Source organism: Lissotriton helveticus, chromosome 9 (genome assembly GCF_964261635.1).
Source record: "Lissotriton helveticus chromosome 9, aLisHel1.1, whole genome shotgun sequence".
Lineage (NCBI taxonomy): Eukaryota > Metazoa > Chordata > Amphibia > Caudata > Salamandridae > Lissotriton > Lissotriton helveticus.
The window spans coordinates 410,722,206-410,744,231 of NC_136070.1; positions in this window are offsets into that span (position 1 = coordinate 410,722,206).

Genomic DNA, 22,026 nt, shown 5'->3' on the forward strand with positions numbered 1-22,026 from the left:
GTTTGATCCTCGATTTGTAGATGATTGTGTTAAATCCATACATATCGAATAGTAGAACAATTATATCCCATCATCTGAACAAAGTGGAAGAATTGCATTTGTTCAAACCTCTAAAATGATGGTTGCTGATTCATGGTGACAAATCTGGGATATAAATAATAAGAATAAGGGGTGAAGGGAACATGGTAGATCCTGCCTTATGTGTGACATGTTCCCAGCATTCCAATATGATCTGCATTGTGGTGAGCATTTGCTGTTTCCTTGAGCGAGCTCTCCTGTAGAGCCAGAGCAGAACATTTAATGGTATCTGAGATAAGTATTGCTCATGTGAACCCAACCTTTACTACTGGGATTATAATTCCAGTTAAGTGCTGTATGAAACTCTGCTGATTGAATATAGGTTACATCTTCTTGAAGCCTTGAGACTCTGGGAGGCTGGAAGACTTAACCTTTCAAATGATAGATAGGGGTTTTCTCCGAATTTGTTCAATTATGAGTTTTGAGACCCACAATGGCAGGGTCTGCGTTGCATAAAAAAGGTGAGACAGAAATACATTTTTTACTGCTGTAAAACTCCCTAGCCAAGAGAGTTCAAGTTTATCCCAGTGATTAGAACCTTATATAAAGCCTGCAGCAGGGGAAGGATATGGCACTGAAAGATGTTGGTTGTAGTGTGTTAAGTCAATGCCAAGATATTTTTAAGATTCTCATGTCCAGGTAAAACCATGATGACCAAGCTAATCAAGGATGCCTTCAATATTGACAGCTATTCCCATGGCAAAAGATTTCTTATATTTACGAAGAAGATAGCGAGTTCTTCAAAGTGTGCTAGTTTCTCATTCAACACTGAAATGAAGGTTTCAGTCTCGATAAGCATCACTAAAACATTGCTGATGTAAACTACTAACATGAACACCTGCACACCCACTCTGCTTCTCTTTATAGTTGGATTTTTCTGCACTCTTTGAAAAAGGTTCCCTTTGTAAGTGAAATAATCAATGGTGATAGGGGGCAACCCTGTCTAGTTCCCATTGTACATGCATCGGGAGGAGTATTCACCATTTCTATTATATGTGTAAATGTTTTTTGAAAATGTAACAATATCATGGCTCTAGAGAGACCTTGTCCAATACTTTCACTATATAGGGTCTGTTCACCCTATCAAATGCCTAATCCACATCAAGTGAGCGGAGTACCATCAGTGTACTCTTGGCATGTTCTATTATGGAAACCGCTAGTCTGATATTATTGGAGTACACTTATAAGGCCCCCAGGACCTCAGGGAAAGGCCCTTAGAAACTCTCAGGGTATCAAGCAGAGGCCAACAGCAACATTAAGTCCCAATACTGTAGTAACTGGTCTGTTAGGATTCTTCGCAGGAAAGTCCCCTTCAGTTTTTTTCTGCACCTGAAGTCACTCAAAGGACCAGTCTTATGATACTCGCCAACCTTTCTGTCCTCTGATTTCAAGTGGAAGGGGATCCAAATTCCTCAGGTCCTTTGCACAGGTCAACAATGCCAAGTGTCACAGGTTTGGTTTGCCTAATATCATTTTACAAGTCCAGCGAGGTTCTGAGAAAGACACGGTGAGGGTCCAGCTTTGTGGGGTTCATCAGCCTGTTAGTGTGCGACACCCTAAAACACTCCGAATTCCTCTGTAACCAATTATGTAAATGTTGCCAGGCCCTGGTCTACTTAATTTTTTCAGTATTTCCTGTTTGACTTACTGCGAAAATGCCCTGTGTCAGGGAAAACCAGCCACTCCAAACTTGGACTCTGAGAGCTGTAGATGTGTAGGGGAGTGCACTATAGAAATAACTAGTGCCCTCCCATCCTAAAGTCCAGTTATGAAGCAGGACCTGGTGCCACAACTGAAAATGAAACAGAAGTCTAACAAGACAAAGTGGAATCCTTCTGTAACCAGAGAGAGGATACAGCAGAGTTGTGACCAGAGCCCCCTACAGCAAGTCGTTGAAATGACCTGCGATGTAATAGTTTGTGTTGTAACAATTCAGTCTATGTATTGACTGTGTTGGAAAGGCATGTGATGTAACGCATGCAAAGTAAAAGTATATATTCTTAGGAAACGTATTTTAACTTTTGATTTAGCTGTTTCCTACTGGATAATGCAGAAATAGTGATTTGATCAGTATTAATATTATTTCCAATGGGAACATCTAAACCTATTGCAGTAGAAATAGCTTTTGATGATTTATTCACTATAGTTTCTTGTTACATTAATTTAGGAGTGTACTACCTTTCACCTTAAGGGCAATATAAGTCATTTTAAAGATGACCTATGTAGAGTTTAGAAACAGGGTTTAGGCCCGCAAAACTGTTTCTTTTTCCATGTCTTTATGCAAACATGAGAGTTTGCAGGCTGCAGGGTACCAGGCCTCAGTGTAGGCCTGTGTCATGTTTTCAGGGTCAAAAAGTGGATTGCCTATTATAGAGCTTAAGTTCACTTGTGACATTCAATTTTACATGCCATAGGTGTAGTTGTTGCACCAAACAAAGATCCATCCAAAATTCCATGGACGGATCTTTTCAACCTCTGCCCTATCTCACTTCTTCTATTTCTGAGCAAGCTAATGGAGAAACATGTTAACAATCATCTTTCCAACTTTGTCGAACAGACTGGGTGTCTAGACCATTCCCAGTCTGGTTTCAGGCCTAGATACAGCACCGAATCTGCGTTACTTGCAGTTACAGATAACATCAGAATGTCCCTAGACAAGGGCCATTATATGAGCCTAGTGCTGGTAGACCTATCCGCAGCATTCAACACAGTTTCTCACAGTGTCTTGCCCAGAAGATTGGAGGGGCTAAGAGAATCAGCCTTAGCTTGGATGAAGAGTTTTCTGTCTGACCGTTCCCAGACTGTTCACCTCAGCATGTATCATTCGGCTCCTGTGGAGTTGACCAAGGGAGTACCCCAGGGCTCATGTTTGAGCCCAACATTATTCAACATCTATGTTGCTCCCCTGGAGAATCTCCTAAGGACATATGGGGTTATTCCCATATCATATGCCGATGATACGCAGCTACTCTTTCCATTGAACAAACTCAAGGTTACAGTCCAGTTGGCCTTCTCAAATACGATGAGGGCCATATCCCAATGGATGGTAAATAACTTCTTACAATGCAACGTGGAAAAGACAGAGGTAATGCTCTTTGGAGAAGCCCCTCTGCTATGGACTCCAGACTGGTGGCCATCCGAATTGGGTTCCTATCCTGCTCCCAAGCTCATAGTTAAAAATCTGGGCATTCGTTTGGATCAGGCCCTTAGTCTAAAGGAGCCTGTTAATCAAACTGCTGGCTCATGTTTCCATGCAATAGGTTTACTTCATCAAGTCTTCCCATTACTCCCTGATTCTACCCGTAGAACTCTAGTCCAGGCTTTGGTACTAAGCCACCTGGACTAGTGTCTGCTGATCTCTGCTAACGAAAGCTCACTCAGCAGACTAAATGCTCCTTCCAGGACTCCCTCCCGTCCTCTCCTTGAAGAGTTCCATTGGCTTCCCATTCGCCAACAGATCAAGTTTAAAACCTGTTGCATTATACACAAAGCAATGCCGAACTTGGGCCCTTCCTATCTTTCAGAGACATTTCTGCCCTATGCTCCCTCAAGATCTCTCTGTTCTAGTGGCAAACATCTCCTGGAAGTGCCTTGTATAAGAAGGGCTAGACTAGGAGGGAAAGTTCTCTCCTATTTTGGCTCTCGTCTTTGGAATGAGCTCCCTCTCTCTCTTAGACAGTGCTCTGAACATTTGATATTCAGAAAATTGCTCCAAACCTTCTTGTTTGGTATTTGTTAAACTGCTAAGAACCACTGCCTCATCTCTCAGTCTGTTTAAGTGCAGAGATACCCCTCCAGGCGTCGATTCTAGCGCTATATATAAACAATTAAATAAATAAATAAAATTCAATGGCCTGAAAAGTAAACCTATGTCAAAGGGGGTTTTATGCCAATTTCAACTTTTGGTGGTCGAAGCACATACACTGGGAGGCAGTGCCCCAGTGTTATAAAATAGATAAAAACTAGCAGTGACCACTCAACCACCTAAAAAAGAATCCCTTTGTAATGATATCAACAATAAGCAATGTAATGAAGACTAAAAAATTATCCATCAAACTAACAGAAGTCACAATGGACACTCTATAAATAACACAAGCACACACGTGTTTTGTAAATGTTATGTAAACCCAAGAAAAGTAAGATTGGACCATATAACACAAGTTAGTCATTGTGCTTTTTTGAATGTACATATTTATTTTGTGATAATAACATGAAAACAGGTTTTCAAACAAACACGTTTATTGAAAACATTTAATGTAATACTGTTTGGTTGGCTGTAGTAAAGAGAAGAGATAGTGATTTCATTTTCAAGCTCAGAAGTTGGGATTTAGCAGAAACACATTTTGATTTGTTTAAAAGCAAATGTATTTGTAGATATGAGACTTCTGCAACTGCTGTCTATCAGGCAGTTGTGGCTGGTGAACTTTGAAAGCTGTGCGGCATAAACTCATACCCCAGCTTTTCCATGCATGTGAGCCCATATACCGTGTTCTGGGAAAGTAGGGCAAGAGATGAGTGGTTCCTTCCTTCCAATTTTTTTAATAGAGAAAAATGTCCTCACTCTCTTACATTTTTAGAGGTGAGTAAGACAACAAATAAATAGGGAGAACCCAGCCAAGAGTCTGGTATGGTTCACGGAGCACTGACCATGAAAATGTTTAAATTGTAAATCGTGCAACAAACCTAATAAAAAATAAATCTCTTCAAATTTTAAAAAAAGTGTATTTCCTCAACATGCAGAAGCATTTCACCTCAGTACACATTATTATATTACTGCTTTGAGAGGCATTTATTAAAAGTGATAGCTTTTAAACAAGAATTTAAACATTCATGCGCTTCCTCCCCCTTCAGCCCCTGCACCCCACACCACAACGCCATTAGTGAATCAAGAGGTGAGTTCGATGTTATCTGTAGCCTATGCCTGACTTAGATTCTTATTATAGAATAGCTTACCCGTTGCGCTTTGCTGCAATCTCCGAAGAAAGCAAATTTAAGGAAACTCGTTATGATAACATTCAATTTACATTGTGTCATTTTTATTGAGACTTATTCATTTTAATTTGGAAAACATTTCAAAGTGTTGTTTTAATTCTATTTATTTATTCGAGTGCTTGTGGATACACGATTTTTTGTTTTTCCATCTGGTGCATACATCAGTATTCGAAAGATTACTAGGGCCCTGCGGGGATGATTTTTAAAACATTTTTATGCCAGAAACCTTTGCGGGAGTGTACTCAACAACTTCCCAAAGTTTCATGGCGATCGGATGAATGGTGTTTTAATTCTATTTATTTATTCGAGTGCTTGTGGATACACGATTTGTTGTTTTTCCGTCTGGTGCGTACATCTGTATTCCAAAGATTATGAGGGCCCTGGGGGGGCCGATATTTAAAACAAATTTATGGCAGAAACCTTCGCGGTAGTGTACTCAACAACTTCCCAAAGTTTCAAGGCGATCGGATGAATGGTGTAATAATGCATAAAGGACAAACAGACAGACAGACAGACAGACAGACATACATTCGTTTTTATATATATACTAGCTTACCCGTCACACGTTGCTGCGATCCCTGAAGAAAGGAAATTTAAGGAAACTTGTTATGATAACATTCAATTTACATTGTGTCATTTTTATTGAAACGTATTCATTTTAATATAGAAAACATTTTAAAGTGTTGTTTTAATTCTGTTTATTTATTCGAGTGCTTGTGGATACACGTTATTTTTTGTTTTTCCGTCTGGTGCGTACACGAATAAATCAGAAGGTTTTCCGACGCGTGAGCTGGCCACATACAGTTGTCCATGTGATAAGCACGGATTCTCCAAATCAAGTCCACATACTTGCAGCGATTGTCCTTGTGCTTTGTTGATGGTCATTGCAAAAGCGAGTCGCACCGGAAACTGTAAACGTTGCGTACACGAATAAATCAGAAGGTTTTCTGACGTGTGAGCTGGCCACACACAGTTGTCCATGTGAGAAGCACGGATTCTCCAAATGTAGTCCACACACTTGCAGCGATTGTCCTTGTGCTTTGTTGATGGTCATTGCAAAAGCGAGTCGCACCGTAAACTGTAACCGTTCAGTATTGGAAAGATTATGAGGGCCCTATGTGGCTGGGAGGCCAATATTTAACACATTTTTCTTTTTTTTTGGGGGGGCAGAAACCTTCGTGGGAGGGTACTCAACAACTTATGACAATTTTTATTTTTTTTAATTTTTTTAATTATTTTTTTTCTTTTTTAGCCAGAAACCTTCGCGGGAGTGTACTCAACAACTTCCCAAAGTTTCATGCCGATCGGATGAATGGTGTAGTAATGCATAAAAGATAAACTGACATACTTTGTTTTTTATATGTATAGATAAATTGAGCAGTATTATAGTCATATCAAACAACAGAGGTTTCTGTATACACTTCCTTCTCACATATTTGAAGGTGCACTCATGAAGCAATGCATGGCCTCTTTGACTGCTGCCTTGGGTCATTAGTACTGTTGAGGCAGAAAACCTAATTCACAATTACCTCCAGTAACAGTAATAGCTTAACTATTAGTCTGGTGAAGGCGCATCAGACATTCCTGCTCGGTGAGCTTGAACAGGTGAAAACATCACTTGCAAAAAAAAAAAGTAGCAGATCGATTTTGCGAGGCAGAGTATATGGGCCCTATTAAAAAAATGATACTATTTCACACATAACATTAATTTGCAGTACATGTGGAAAGAGAAGTGGTGTATCGAAGGGCACAGAATGTTACAATAAGCAGCAATCTACCACAGCTCGCTAGGCCCTAGTGGCTAGGGCATTGCCTCGGGGTTAACATGGCTAAATCTGGCAATGTGGCTACACTTTAGCATCGAGCGCTGCATTGTAGTTGATATATTTGTATCCTTTATTTCGGTTCGAGGACCATAAAAGTGCATGTGCAATAATCATGCATTACACAATAACACATCATTATAGATATGCATCTTTGGGTCCGCCCCATTAAATATCTAGGAAGTAATGTAAAATATGTCTACTATAAAAGAAATTACCATACTGTGCATAATACTTGCCTGGAGATATCCCAGTTTAGGTGTACAATTCCTCCCCCCCTGTAAAAAAATATATTCTTTAAAAAAAAAAAATCAATTGCCATTAAATCCCTTAGTTAATTTCTAAGAATGACTTGCACAGCCTCCACATAGAAGATAAAAGTGCAACACTGCGAATACAATTGAAATTTGGGTGTTATATTTCAGAAGTCTAAATACTGGTTCAACCATCTTTTGCCTGTTTTTTTTATATCCAGAACAAAAAAAGAATTCATGGAATTCAGTCTCCTCTTCACTACTGCATGCAGGACACGTAGAGCGGGACTACCAGCCCAATTATTGGAAAATGCACGCAGGGGAAGGGGCCCTTCCCTAAATTGCACATACAATTTCCTGGCTAGTGCCAGTTGTATTTCATTCAAATAGGCCTCTAAATTCTAATTGTCCTTTATTTTTTTTAATGAACTGTTAGGGAGCTGGTGGATGAGCTCTCATGCAGTTGGGCAAGAGTGCCCCACCCACATGAATCCTGACCAGTTGTTTCCTAGGTATTCGCATGACAGGCTACCCCATGGTTACTCCATAGACTCTTTCTGCCTATACTACAGAGACCTTCCTTAATATATACAAACCACAACAATTTTCCTGTACCGGGAAGACCGGATACCTCCTTTAGCTCTGTCCTGTATACGGCCATTTCAGGGGTTGCCCATAATCAATGCCAAAATGTTAAGGGTCTACAGCTGATTTCCTCTATGATCGGTCTCACCCCTAGGTCAAAACACAATGGGATGAGTGGGGAACTTGGGGAGAGGCCACATAGCTGCCTAATAAAGTTGTTCTCAGACTTGGTAACGTTTTTTGTAAGACATTCCCTGCAAAGTTCAGCCCCATACATTACAGCACCCCTTATTTGCGTTTTATAAATCACCATTAGTGGTCCTGTGGGCTTTTGAAATGAGTTCCTGAATAGGCTAGCCTAGCCAGCCCTCCTACTGTCTGTGCTAGCTTAAGAGCTGATTTATCCATTTTTACCAATAAATTGAGACTGAAGTATTAAAAAACTGGTACCCTCTGAAGTGGGATGCCATTCATGTGTGGATTGGGATGAGTCGAGCTATCTTGGTTGAAGAACATATATTATGTCTTCTGTATGTTGATCTCAAACCTCCTGCTTCTACAAAAAGCACCAGAGCCTCTGGATGCCCATGAGCGCCTTGGAGAGCAGGAGAGTATCATCGGCAAAATTGTTGCTGGCACTTTTCAATGCTCAAGCTTCAGGGCATCTATATCCTTCATCTCTTTCAATACATCAACCAATGCATTAATGTATAAACAGAACAGGGTGGGAGAAAGCATACAACCTTACCCGACTCCTCTGTTGACTGCAAGTGGTGCAATGAGCTCCCTTTGTTTACCATACCTGATTTGGGCATAGTTCCCTTCAAGCAACCTGCTTAACATATTCAAAAGATAAAAGGGAACCCCAAGATCTCTTAATACAACCCAGAGTTTCTCCCTTGGTACCAGATGAAAAGCGTTTTTTAAGTCCACAAAACCTAAATAGAGACTACCACCTTCCAGGGACACTGTTTTCCAGTAAAGGAGTTGGAGCGTAAATAATGAGTCAAAAGTGGATTTTTTTTTCTAAAACCAGCTTGGAATGGACTCAGGATTTTATGGTCTTCCATCTGAATCTGAAGTTGATCTAACAATACCCTGGCAAAAATGTTCTGGGTTATGTCAATTAGAGTGATAGGTCTATAGTTAATAGGTAATAATGGGGACCCTTTTTTATACACTGGAAACTTCTCGGCTACAGCCCACGTTGTGGGGATTCCCATCCCTTGCAATATAGCATTAAATATTACCCCCAAATAGGGACCCCAAAGTTTTGTCTCAGCGTGAAAAAAGGTCTCCTGGTATCTTGTCCAGTCCTGGTGCTTTGCACAGAGCTATTTTGCTTATGCCACTGGTTACTTCAGTCAGGGTCAGCTCAGGGGCCTTTGTGTGGAGTTTTTTAAATAGTTTTGTTACTAGTGCTAAGGTGATGCCTCAGCCATCCTTTTTTGCGAGAGTTATACTATCTCTATAAGATACCCTAATTCTTTTTATTTGGTTCTGTCCTCGGATTTGATAGCATTTATCAGAGCCCACTTAGTCACCTGACAGCTATCATCAAACCAAGACGCTTTACCTTTGAAACACCTCTCCGCTAGAAAACCCATTGGCCAAAATATGTCTGCCAGATTAGCTGCCAGTGTTTCATGAATCTTAGCAACTTCAGTTAGAGAAGTAAATCTGCCATCTACGGTTGTAAACTTTTCTATTTCCAAAAAGGTCAGAATAATGGTTTCATGTAGGGAAGCCAACCTTTCAGGCAATTATTCATCTTATTTTCCTCCAATCATTGGTAAGTAGTAATCTACCATCTGCTGGTCCTCGGATTTGATAGCATTTATCAGAGCCCACTTAGTCACCTGACAGCTATCATCAAACCAAGACGCTTTACCTTTGAAACACCTCTCCGCTAGAAAACCCATTGGCCAAAATATGTCTGCCAGATTAGCTGCCAGTGTTTCATGAATCTTAGCAACTTCAGTTAGAGAAGTAAATCTGCCATCTACGGTTGTAAACTTTTCTATTTCCAAAAAGGTCAGAATAATGGTTTCATGTAGGGAAGCCAACCTTTCAGGCAATTATTCATCTTATTTTCCTCCAATCATTGGTAAGTAGTAATCTACCATCTGCTGGTATATTAGGGTCAAAATGTTTCCCCGAGACTGGTAGCTCCAACATCACAGTCAGAGCCATGTGATTGTTGTTGTGTCGATGCAAGCCAGTAAAATCAACAACCCTGCCCCACATCCTGGTTTCTACTACGATGCAATCTAGAATGGAGGAATGACCAACCCTATTACAAGTTATCTTCCTTGGAGAATCAGATTTTGTGTGACCATTTCAAGCTCTTAAAGAATAGTTCAAGGTGAGTGATTAAATCTGGAGAGCCAGCTGTGTCAATGCCCTAATTGGAGGCATATTTGTCTCAGGCATTGCCCATAACAAATCTTCTTCAGAGGGTGGTGTTCGGTTAAAATCAACCAGGGGCTCAAATTGGCAGTTACAATCGCCCCCTATGACCATCAGAACATTTTTAGTAAGGATGGGGATAAAACTGACTAGTTGATCAAGGGTCAGAGATTCTTGGCTGGGCCTCACAGGCCTAGAATAGACATTGAACAGTGGTAATTTAATGTTTGATGTAAAAGTACGTAGAATGCACTGAATGTCATCAGAGGTAGACTCCAAATGTTTGGCCATACAACTCAGATGAGAGCATACCCAAATACATAGGCCCCTCCCTGGCCCACCATTTTTCCTTGAGGTGGCAGCTATTCTTTATGCCGCAAACATTTTGCACACCACCTCCTCCATTACCCATCTTTTGTTGTCCCAAGAATGGCCTATAAAACAAACAGAGGGTCGACGCGTTTCGAAGCCCCTTATTGGTGGGGGTTCTCCTCAGGACCTCGAGGGTTCAGTCCTTATCTTCTTATGAATCGTGTTTCCAATGTCCAGGATCTCATGTCAGCAAATTTGATGAGGTAGGATACCCATCATGTGCTCAACAATTTATGCTGATTCCTAAGTAGGTTGCGCCTTGGTTCACCAATGTCCTTTGTGCCAATTCCTTAGTTTCGGTCTCAATGTCCTCTTCCTTGCGTGGCATCTCTCTGTCCGCTGTCGACCCTCTGTTTGTTTTATAGGCCATTCTTGAGACAACATTGTTTAAAAAACATGGAGATAGAAAAAGATGCTTGATGGCCTTTCTAGTCGACCAATGTGTTGTCGTTAGAAAGGATCTGAAAATAAAAATAGTATCCCGCCATTGAAAAAAATAGGTTCTGTTGAACCTTGGTGAGGCTACTTCACGTCTTTTCTGTTCTTTCACTTAATTCTTTTCACTTTTTCTGTTTAGTCTTTTGATTTATGTTGTTCGTGTTTATTATGTATAAAAAGCTGTTTTGAATGTTGAACGAATGTGTATGACTGGATAAAGTTGACGGTCCAATTGGTGAAATCGGTTTTATGTTATTTTGTTGGGACACTTTCTTTCACGCACTATGACTTAATATATATTTACCCTCTCTCTTCCGCTCACGTATATATAATTGTCAAACCTTTTAGACATAATGTGATAAGGAATATTTATGAATTCTAAAAAATAAACAGATTAATTCAGTCACAATTTGTGTTGTGGTGATGCGACAATTGTTTAATGTCATTGTGCATCTAAAAAACTTGGTGAATGAACTGGCAGTACTGGCATTGTTCTTGTTGAGAATCGTATTTGGCGTGGCCTTGCTGCGCTTTGGCCAAACCCTTCTTAGTTTTTTGTTTGTGGTACTCTGGCACCTAGCAGTTACATCGTGACCCCTCCTCCTCCGGCTCAGGAATGAGGTAGGCAGTCGGTCCCAAAAAAACGACAAGTGTGGCAACAGTACAGGTCCTGCGCTGCGGGATGCCGCTCTTGCCTTTATGGTGCCCGGCACCCGGCAGGTGCATCGCAGGCCCTCCTTCTCTGGGCCGGTGTTAAAGATTGGAGGGATTTGTTAGCATGAGCTGAAAACCATTTTGTATTTTGGCAGCCATTTTAGTTAGCCATGTGCTCCCCATGTGCTGTTTCCCTCTTCAGAGCCTTGCACATGCTCAGAAGGGCCTAGCTAGTAGAATGCACCTGCTCCTCTGATACAACTGTCATGCTATTTTTGCTGCTGTATGGAGAAGTAACTCTTCTCCCACTCTGCTGAGCAAGCAGATCTTGCATGCCCATATTAGGCATTTTGCATGCTTACATGAGCCAGGACTGCCCCTTGGTCTTATGCTGACATTGTAACCCTAAGCATATATAAGGCCCCAGTTTTCTGTACTCCTTAGACTGCCTCATTCATTTGCTATGGCTTCTGTGTGACGTAGTCTCTCTCATTTGAGGTTATTAACGATGTTACTTTTATATTTCAGCTTCTGTGCCAATTTCTACTTTTTTGTTTAAAAGGACCAAGTATTAGTGGGACCCCTGAGAAGGTTTCTATGTTCTTCACCGGGAATGAGGCAGTCAGCTGGTCCCAAACAGAGCAACTAGCGCAGCAACAAGACGGGTCCCCTAGTGGCTAGGGTAGTGCCTTTGGGTTAACTTGACTGAATCTGGCAATGTGGCAACACTTTAGCATATTGCTCTGCATTGTTGTTTATACACCTGATTTAAAATACTCAATTCTTGGTGCCGATTATCTGCTGCTCACCTCACAGCTAAGAAGCCATTCCGAATGGAGCTGTCTCCAAATGTGATGTGCTAAAAGAACCCCATCTTATGCTCAACACCACGTGCATTTCCTTATCTACAAAACATCACACACTTTGCCTACTGTAGTCATCAGCTCCTCCCTATGGAGGTACCGCCTGGCAGAAGTCAATCACTGCAAAGACATCTGGACTGCATGACATCTAGCCTGACACAATACTTCTTCCATAAATGCCCGAGCCTGCATCTATCAACTGTGCCTCTACCTGCTCAACTACCCTACAAAGAAGTGAAGATGCCAGACTGAACAATGGTGAGCCCAACGTCATTATGTCATCAAAGTCACATGCACACTGCACTTCAGGAAGCATCTGTATTCCGGACCTTCCCTGCATGCGAGTGTGAGGCAGCCTTTTATTACTCATTATATTGTTATTGATACTCTCTGACAAAGTTACACTTTAAAACTGTAATTGCGGTTGCAATGCAGGTGGGGGAAGGCGCAGCCCCAGAGCCCTAATAAAAAAAACACCACTGCTGTTCGGTATAGCTATAAATGGGTCGTGATTAAAACTGTAAAGTTTGGGTTTGCCTTGCTTTTCAGAAAACTGTAGTCAATGAATAAAGTCTGGGCCTGACTGGCCGTGCCAGGCATCAGGTGTTTGCCAGGGAGGCTGGAAGAGTGGGGGCTGGTTTTGCAGTGGTGAGGGCTGGTTGTGTTACTGAGTGCCAGTTTTGCAACAGTGCTTTAATACCAGTCGAGAAATCACAGGGTAATGAGAGGAGAAGGATGAACCACTGTACGTCCCTTTGCTACTAAGAGATTAACGCTTAGGTACGGTGACTGATAATTCAAGGAACCATGTAATTAATTTGCACAACAGGTAGATCCAGACTATACGTCTTCAGATGGAACTGAGAGGCATAAGCTTAACCTGGGCACGTTTCCGAAAGAAGGTCATCCTTAATGAAAGAGGAAAACTCACACATGTAATAGTGTCATGCTTCATCATAGGAATCCGCTCCCTGTTACTGAGGGACGGTTTTGCAGCAGTGCTGCAGTGCTGCAATGCCGGCCTCCGGCAACTAAAGTGCATAACACTTGCTTTCCCTCCCTACCCCCTTGGGGGCTGGTCCGACTAAATCGCCAGAACTCCTTTGGGTTCCAGCCCGGCCCTGAATAAAGTACAATTGTAAGGCTTTGCAGAGGGGGTTGAGGCTGTTAATGTCTAAATGTACTGTCAAGATCAGAGACTAATCAGCTGGAGGGAAGGATGTGACTATTTCATCAATGTTTACCCATCTTGCAGGGGAACAGGATAAATGAATAAATAAATGCAAAATGTTAGGCCCTCACTTGCATGCTTACCCTGCTAAATTTACCAAAATACATTTTTATGTTCCAGTTATTATTATAATTACTACTGCTGCTATCAGTGAGTTACTGTTTTTGGGGATAGTTACAGCATGTCTTAAGAAAGTGATAATTGCCCACTGTTACAAAAATACATAGGGGAGAGGAGCTGTCCTAACGGCTAAGGCGCTCGTCCTCGGACCTGGGGATCTGGGTTCAAGTCTCGGTAACAACGCCAAAAACCTCCTGTGATTCTGGGCAAATCACTTAATCTCCCCGTGCCTAAAAATGAAAGTGTGTCCTCGTGTAAAAAAAAACACACAAAAAAAACGTAACTTTTGCTATGTAAAGCGCTCTGATACCTGATTCGGTTCGGGTCTAGTTTGCGCTATATAAAACTCCCCAAAAAAAAAAACATAAGACAAGCTGACCCTGCGACCTCCCTAACTTCAAGCTGATTTCCAACTTGTCGATGTCAATGTCTAAATGTGCTGTCAAGATTAGAGACTAAACACCTGAAGGGAAGGATGTGACTACTTCATCAATTTTTGCCCATCTTGCAGGGGGAACAGGATAAATGAATAAATAAATGCAAAACTTCGGTCTCTCACTTGCATGCTTACCTTGCTAAATTTACCAAAATAAATTATTATGTTCAAGTTATTATTCCAAATCAAAATAAGAAAGTCCCAATTGGTCATAAACTGTAGATTTTTCAGAGACCTATAGGTATAGTACACAACTCTGTGATCACGGAACTCAATTGTAACTAGTCTTTATATCCATACATTCAAACATTAATGTGTATTTCAAACAAACTGAATTTTCATAAAGCACCATCAACAAGACTGTCACAAGTTATTGCAAAGGAATTTCATACATATTTATTTAGTACAATATTTTCAATAGACATTTTAAGTGCTAAAAATATAAAATCACAAAAAAACATTTAAAATCAGTATCACAGTACTGTAGATTAAGCTAAAAAAGAAGCAGTATGTCGACGCAGCGTTTCTTTTTTTCGAAGTTAAAAACACCTTCTTCAGAACAGTTTCTTTAATTTAGCAACAAAAACTGGGAACCTGTCGATTCTCCCTTGTGGCTATATTTCACCACCTTTGTTAGCACGTTGTACAATATTATTACTGTGTTTCAGTTACATTTGTTATCAATGAAAACCGCATGAGACATACACGGAGCCACCGTTATTCAATTCGGATATTCAACCTTGAAGCTAAAATGTGCATAGGGGCAGTTGATATCTAAATGGGTCTCTGTCGCAGTAAACAATCCTGCTTCTACAGGGGACTGCTCTCGAGGGAATGACCTCCTCGATTTGACTCTTTTCAATTCGGACAAATCTTTGTTATCAATGAAAACCGCATGAGACATACAGCGGAGCCACCGTTATTAAATTCGGATATCCAACCTTGAAGCTAAAATGTGCATAGTGGCAGTTGATATCTAGATGGGTCTCTGTCGCAGTAAACAATCCTGCTTCTACAGGGGACTGCCATCGAGGGAATGACCTCCTCGATTTGTCTCCTTTCGTCACATTTCGTGACTCAAAATCGCCAAGTTGTGACGTCAGACGCCATCCAGAATACAGACGGAGCAGGGAGGCCGTAGGATTATACCCGGATTTGTCTGAATTGAAAAGAGACAAATCGAGGAGGTCATTCCCTCGAGGGCAGCCCCCTGTAGAAGCAGGATTGTTTACTGCAACAGAGACCCATCTAGATATCAACTGCCCCTATGCACATTTTAGCTTAAGGTTGAATATCCGAATTGAATAACGGTGGCTCCGCTGTATGTCTCATGCGGTTTTCATTGATAACAAAGATTTGTCCGAATTGAAAAGAGACAAATCGAGGAGGTCATTCCCTTTGTAATTCCCCTTGTCCCGTATCGGATTTTATACCAGTTATTATTCCTACTACTACTGCTGCTTTCAGTGAGTCACTGCTTTTGGGGATAGTTACAGCATGTCTTAAGAAAGCGATCATTGCCCACTGTCAAAAAGAAATACAGAAGACAAACTACCCTCAGACCTCTCATACTTCAAGCTGATTTCCAACTTGCCCATTCTTTCAAAACACTTTGAAAAACTGAAAGAGAGTAAATACAGGTACTTATTCAGCACACCAGCATATTAGATGACTATCAGGCAGGCTATCGGACTTCCCACAGAACAAAGTTGGTCACAACAGTAATTACTGATAAACTCCATATGATAGCCATTGCTGATGATCTTGGGGCCATAATTTTGTTAGATCTATGAGCAGCCTTCAAATCAGTTAACAAAAACAAATGTTCATGACGGACTGTGAGAGGGTGAAAACAATGAAGAGGCACTGAGCTGACATGAGTCTTTCCTATGAGGTAGAAATCAGGCTGTCAAACTGTCTCCCTGCATGTCCCAGTGTTTTTTCTCCGGTTCAAATGTCTTGCAGAGAGTGTTGTTTTCGCCATTAATTTATATTTTTTTACCTGTTAACACTGATAAAGTGCCTAGAATGAAAATATTCTGTCACATAATTATAGTAGTTGTTTTCAGCTTATAATGAATCCATTCCTCTTACAATGAGAAAAGTAGTGACTGTGCCAACCTCCTCATGGAATCTAACAGCTGAATGTACTTTAATCATATAAAACCTTATCAACAAAGATGGAGACCATGATTGCAGAAGCTCCAGTTACCCTATGTCAGGGAGTTGTGATCTATAGGTCTTGGCATAAGCTTCGAGTAAGGTGAAAAAGTAAAGTCAATGTAGCCAAAGGCAGGGCTTCGTAATAACTAATCATTCGGTTGCGAAGCAGCAACAGCCGGGACATATTTTCGTCTGCTGCAGGATGTGCATCCATATTTATGTAAGCAAATTAATAAAAGCACACCAGCAACTAATGCGCGTATTAAGTGTAATCTACCAAAGATGCTGGAAAAAATCGAATGAAAAAATCCCCAAAAGACACCAAATATACTTTCTACAGAAGTCACAAGGCCACTGCTTCTAACTTTAAAAAAGTAAGTTAACCCCGTAGTCAAGGACACATTAAAGATACTCTAAATAACTCCCCAAAATCCAAGAGCACGTCTGTATTTAATAAATCATGCAATTCTGTGCGGGTGTTTGCTACATGAAGGACAAATGTTTCTGTACCAGATATAAGAGCGACCTCTTTTTGAGACAATAGCGTTCTTATACGACTCATTCGTTGACTCTGCTTTCAAGGTCGAAATCGACAGCCAGATGGAAACATCTCGCTTCCCATGTAGAGGAGTTAACACAACTTTTTTTAATCAAACCACATGCTCAGTTACCGTAATCATGTAAGCGATGCCTGCTAACATTGCACAACAAACTCCATTATTTCAAAGTAAATAACTCCCGTTTCCAGTAATATGAATGTTGTTATGATAGCAGGTGTCGGACTACCTTTCAAAACTCAGTCCAAATTAGGCGCATCTTGTATACAAGAGCCATGCAATTGTATGTGTCTTCAAATTAAGGAGTGATCTGGTACTATTGTGCAATCCTCGCCATTCACATAGACTTCTTTTCCCTCCCTCAGACACCTATATGTAAATGGTAATAACCAAGCTTCATGCAGATAACCGCTCCCTAAACATCCATATCTGCCTATAGCATAGTATTTCATGCAAACCTCAAACTTAACCAGGTTAAAAAATAACGTTATGATACTGTGGATAAGCCACACACCTGAATTGGATCTCCAATGAGTGACCACTACTAACCATTCTCATAGCGCGCCCTGTGCTCTGATTTGACAGTGAATGAGTGATCACACCATAGTTTGTACTGCTAATCATTCTCAGCATACGCAACGAATACCCTTTGACGTTACACGTCGCATCAAAGCTTTCGTGTGACGTCATGTACGGCGCCCCATACAAAAAAGATGCAAATGTTTTTAATTGTTTAAAAACCTATATTACTTCTATATTGTATGAGTGCAGCTGCGTGCCCCTCTGCCTGGTACCCTAGACTCCACCACGCCCAGACCCGGTTCATAAGCACGTGTGATCGTCACCACAAAACCATTAGCACGCATTTCGCTTTTCCACACATGCTTTTACAACTAGTATGCATTTACCACACATGATAAATGCATAATCTTAATAATGCTTTTTTGTTGACCAACACGTGTTGTAATGCCTATGCCTTTCGTCCTTCAAATTAGTTTCTAGGTATACGTGTGACCAAGTCTGATAAGATAGGAGGCCAAGGACAAACACCGTGGTATCTGTGTCACGAAATCTCATCGATCACAGAGAAAATATGCGCAAGGTAAAATAAAAGTAACATGTATAATAAAAATAACGGAGGAAAACTAATAAAATGGCGGTTGGACGGAGTATGTAATCAACGTTTGGCGCCTCGACACTACATGTCAAATAAATATACATACAATATGTTTATTAATATATTACAAAAGTATAGCACCCGATGACACACATGACCCAGGAAAAGAAAGGTGCAAATGTAATACCTAAAATCAGGTGAGGTTTGCTTCGCGAACTTGAAGAAAAAAGAAAAAAGAGTGCACTTGCAAACAAGGCTGCGCATGCGTAGAGAGTACAACTGATGCAGGAAAAAAAACCTGAAAGTTTTACATATTGTCATAGAAATATAGCTCTAAAAATTGCCCCCGAAATTTGCCCCCCCAGGACCTAATAAAACGGACTTCTATTTTTTTTTCACCTTTTCCACCGCGTACAAGTACTGCACGAGTACCCCCCATTTTGTATTTTATTTAAAATAAAAATTGAGCCTAAAGATCCATGTACCATCCCCCTGACCAAGACTATAGGGTCAGAATGTTTCTACCCTGCCCCCTTTCCTTATTTCTCAACTTTGTTTTACTGTTTTCTTGTGACTCGGCTCTCGCGACAAACAAGATGGCTGCCAACATTTCCTGTTTTGGAGTATTGACAACCAATCAGCATGTAGCTCTTGCTCGTAATTGTACGTATTTCCATACGTGTCCGCCGCAATTTTCCTTTAAAAAAATAAAAATAAAAAATAGAGCCTAAACATCCATGTACGACCCCCTGAGCAAGCCTAGTGGGTCAGAATGTTTGTAGCCAACCCCCTTCCCTTATTTCTCAACTTTGCTTTACTGCTTTCTTGTGACTCGGTTCTAGCGGGGCAAAAGATGGCCGCCAACACTTCCTGGTTTCGAGTGTTGACAGACAGTTCACAGCCAATCAGCATGCAGCTCGCGCTCGTAATTGAACAGATTTCCGTACGCGTGCTTAACTTCGTCTCTAGATATCGCTATGATTTTACTTGCAATTTTCTCAGAAACTACTGAACGGATTTACATCGTTTAACATAAAGCACAACCTGCGAACAGAACTCTACCTCTCTGCCAAATTTCGTGTAATTCCGTTCCGCTGTTCGGGCTGTAGCCCTGGCTAGAGGTCCCTATGAAAAATTGCATGGGGAAAACACGTTTTGGGACCCCCATTTTTTCTCGGCCCCCACTTGACGAATCACCCCCAAACCTACAGGGAAGGAGCGACACAAAGCAGGCCATTTTCTTGCAGAAATTCACGAAGATTCGTCCACCGGTGCCAAAGTTATTCCAAATAGAATGTTGTGCATTTCCTATGGAAACTAGGTCCTAACTATAACTACCTACTGGCAACCACCAGTAGGTAATATATATATGGTATATATATATATATATATATATATATATATATATATATATATATATATATATATCGCAAAGATAATCTCAGTGTAATTGATGTGAACAGATCAAGTAGACTCAAGTAATGCTGATGCTGATTATTCCAAGTGGTTATTACTTGCTTGTGGTGTCCATGACGTGTTTCGGCCATGAACTACGGCCTTGATCACATGATAACGCTGCAACAAATTAGAATATTTAGAGGAAACCTAACCACCATGTGACTATAGGGAACATAAAAACATACTGATTCATGAACAAATGGTGATGTGGTACTATAGCTACTCCCAAACATATTCAAAGCATAATATATAGCACAATAAAGGCATATCTGTCAAGTTAAATAAATATGACTGTATTTTGCCACAACTAGAATTTTTCATCCGATAATGAGGACTTAAAAAGTGTGTAAAAAGGTGTAAAATTTCCATACTTCTGCTTACTGTATTCTGAACTAAAGTTATATTCATATTCAGTGGCCAATTGAGTAACTTAATACTGTAGGTTGAATAAAAATCTCAGGCACTGGGGATTATAAAAAATTGTATAAGTCCTCACCAACTGTGTTGAGCCCCATCGGGCCTTAGTATCAAGTAACATGATGTATTTAGATTCTAACTGCCTCAATGCTTTCTCACGGTCTCCACCTCTACTTGGTATCAGGACTGCATCAATAACAAAATATTCTATACAATTCAGGTATTTATTGTGGACAGCTTTAAAATGTTGTGCTACCGGATATGTAGGGTCCGAATTAACAATAGCACGTAAATGTTACAGGATACAGACATATATCTGAGGCTTAGTGCTCCCTACATAGAGCAACTCACGCTTGCACTTGAGTACATATACAGCATGGTCTGTCCTACTAGAGTAGTGACCTGAATATTCGATTTTGTCCTGAGCAAAAGCAGTGGTATATGTGGTGGTGTTGACCCCAAACGTACAAGCTCTGCATGTTTTACACTTAAAAAAGCCTTTCTTGGGAGTAAGCCAACTGCTGGTTTTGTCAGTTTCTGAGCTAGTTCATACCAAATCATTTCTCATAGAGAAAGCCATGCGGAATGCCAAAGTGGGCTTGACAGGAATTACTTGTTTAAGTGTACCGTCAGTGAGGATAACGGGCCAGCGTTGGTTAATAATGGCCCTTATCCTGTTGGCCTGTCTACTATTTGTGTGATGTCACCTTCTATGTTGGGGTTGAGCAACTTAACTCTATTGTTGTTGTTAGCTTTTTAAAAGAGCAAACTCAAGTTGTTTGCAGTGATGTCATTAGTGATGTCATTTGAGATGTCATCAGTGATGTCACTGACCATGTCAGGAATGATGTAATATGTGACATCATCAGCAGTGCATTGCGGGCGCGTGAGTTATAGTTAGCACAACTAACTATAACGAAGGAATTTCTATGGTTTTGTACGAGTGAAATGTCCAGCTAACTATAACACTTAGGAAACCTCTGGTTTTTTCAGTGAATTTCAGGACCCATTTGCCATAGGAAATCTGCAACATTCTATTTGCAATAACTTTGGCGCCAAATGGCGAATCTTCACGAAAGTTTCAAAACTCGTGGGGCACTCCGGTCCGCTCCTATCCTGAAAGTTTGGAGGTGATCCGTCAAGGGGGGGCTGAGAAAAAAGGGCATCCCAAAACATGTTTTCCCCATGCAATTTTCCATAGGAAATGTAATCGCAGCTACAGCCCGAACTGCTGAACGGAATTACACCAAATTTGGCAAAGAGGTAGTCCTTGGTTCACACTCGTGCCTTTTGGGTAGATGATGTAAATCTGTCCAGTAGTTTTTTAGATATTAAAGAAAAAATACATATATATCTGGGTGGAGCCTAACGACACATCTCATCGTGAGATCTGATTGGCTGTCAGCACTTCATCCAAGAAGTGTTGGCAGCTATCTTGGGACCAATATACATGATAGCACCTCATTAAAAAGAATTACAGTGAATAGAAGGTTTTAAGACGTTAGTTACATTATAAATCATTTGTTGATGGTACCATACTCATTTTAGGAATTGTGGTGTGTTCTAAGGTGATTTTACCATGTGAAAAAGCCTTGTGCTGGGATATCATGAATCATGTTTGAGAGCAAAACTATTTTCTCATGCTTTTCCCACAGAGGTTTGGAAGGTGATCTATAAGCTAAACTGAGAGCATATTTTCTGTAAATTCACATCATCTTTCTCAGTCATGTGAGAATGAAGTCTGACATTCTCAGTAAAACATGTACATCCAACAAGGGCAGAGACTGTCAGTTGATTCCTTTGTGTTCTACTGCAGCTTCCAAGAGTGTTCCAAAGAACAACTAGAGTGCTAACAGCCTTACTTATGACAAAAGTATAGCATACCTGAAGCTATCTTGATTGGAATAAAGTGGTAACTCTTAAAACATTTAATTTAAAAAGGAACAACATGAGGGGGTTTATTTTGCCATCGAAAGTATGATTAGTGCTGCAGAAAGAAAAATTAGGGCCCATTTTGAGTGACTTCTCAAATCCTCTTCTATTTCATTAAAAAAACTCT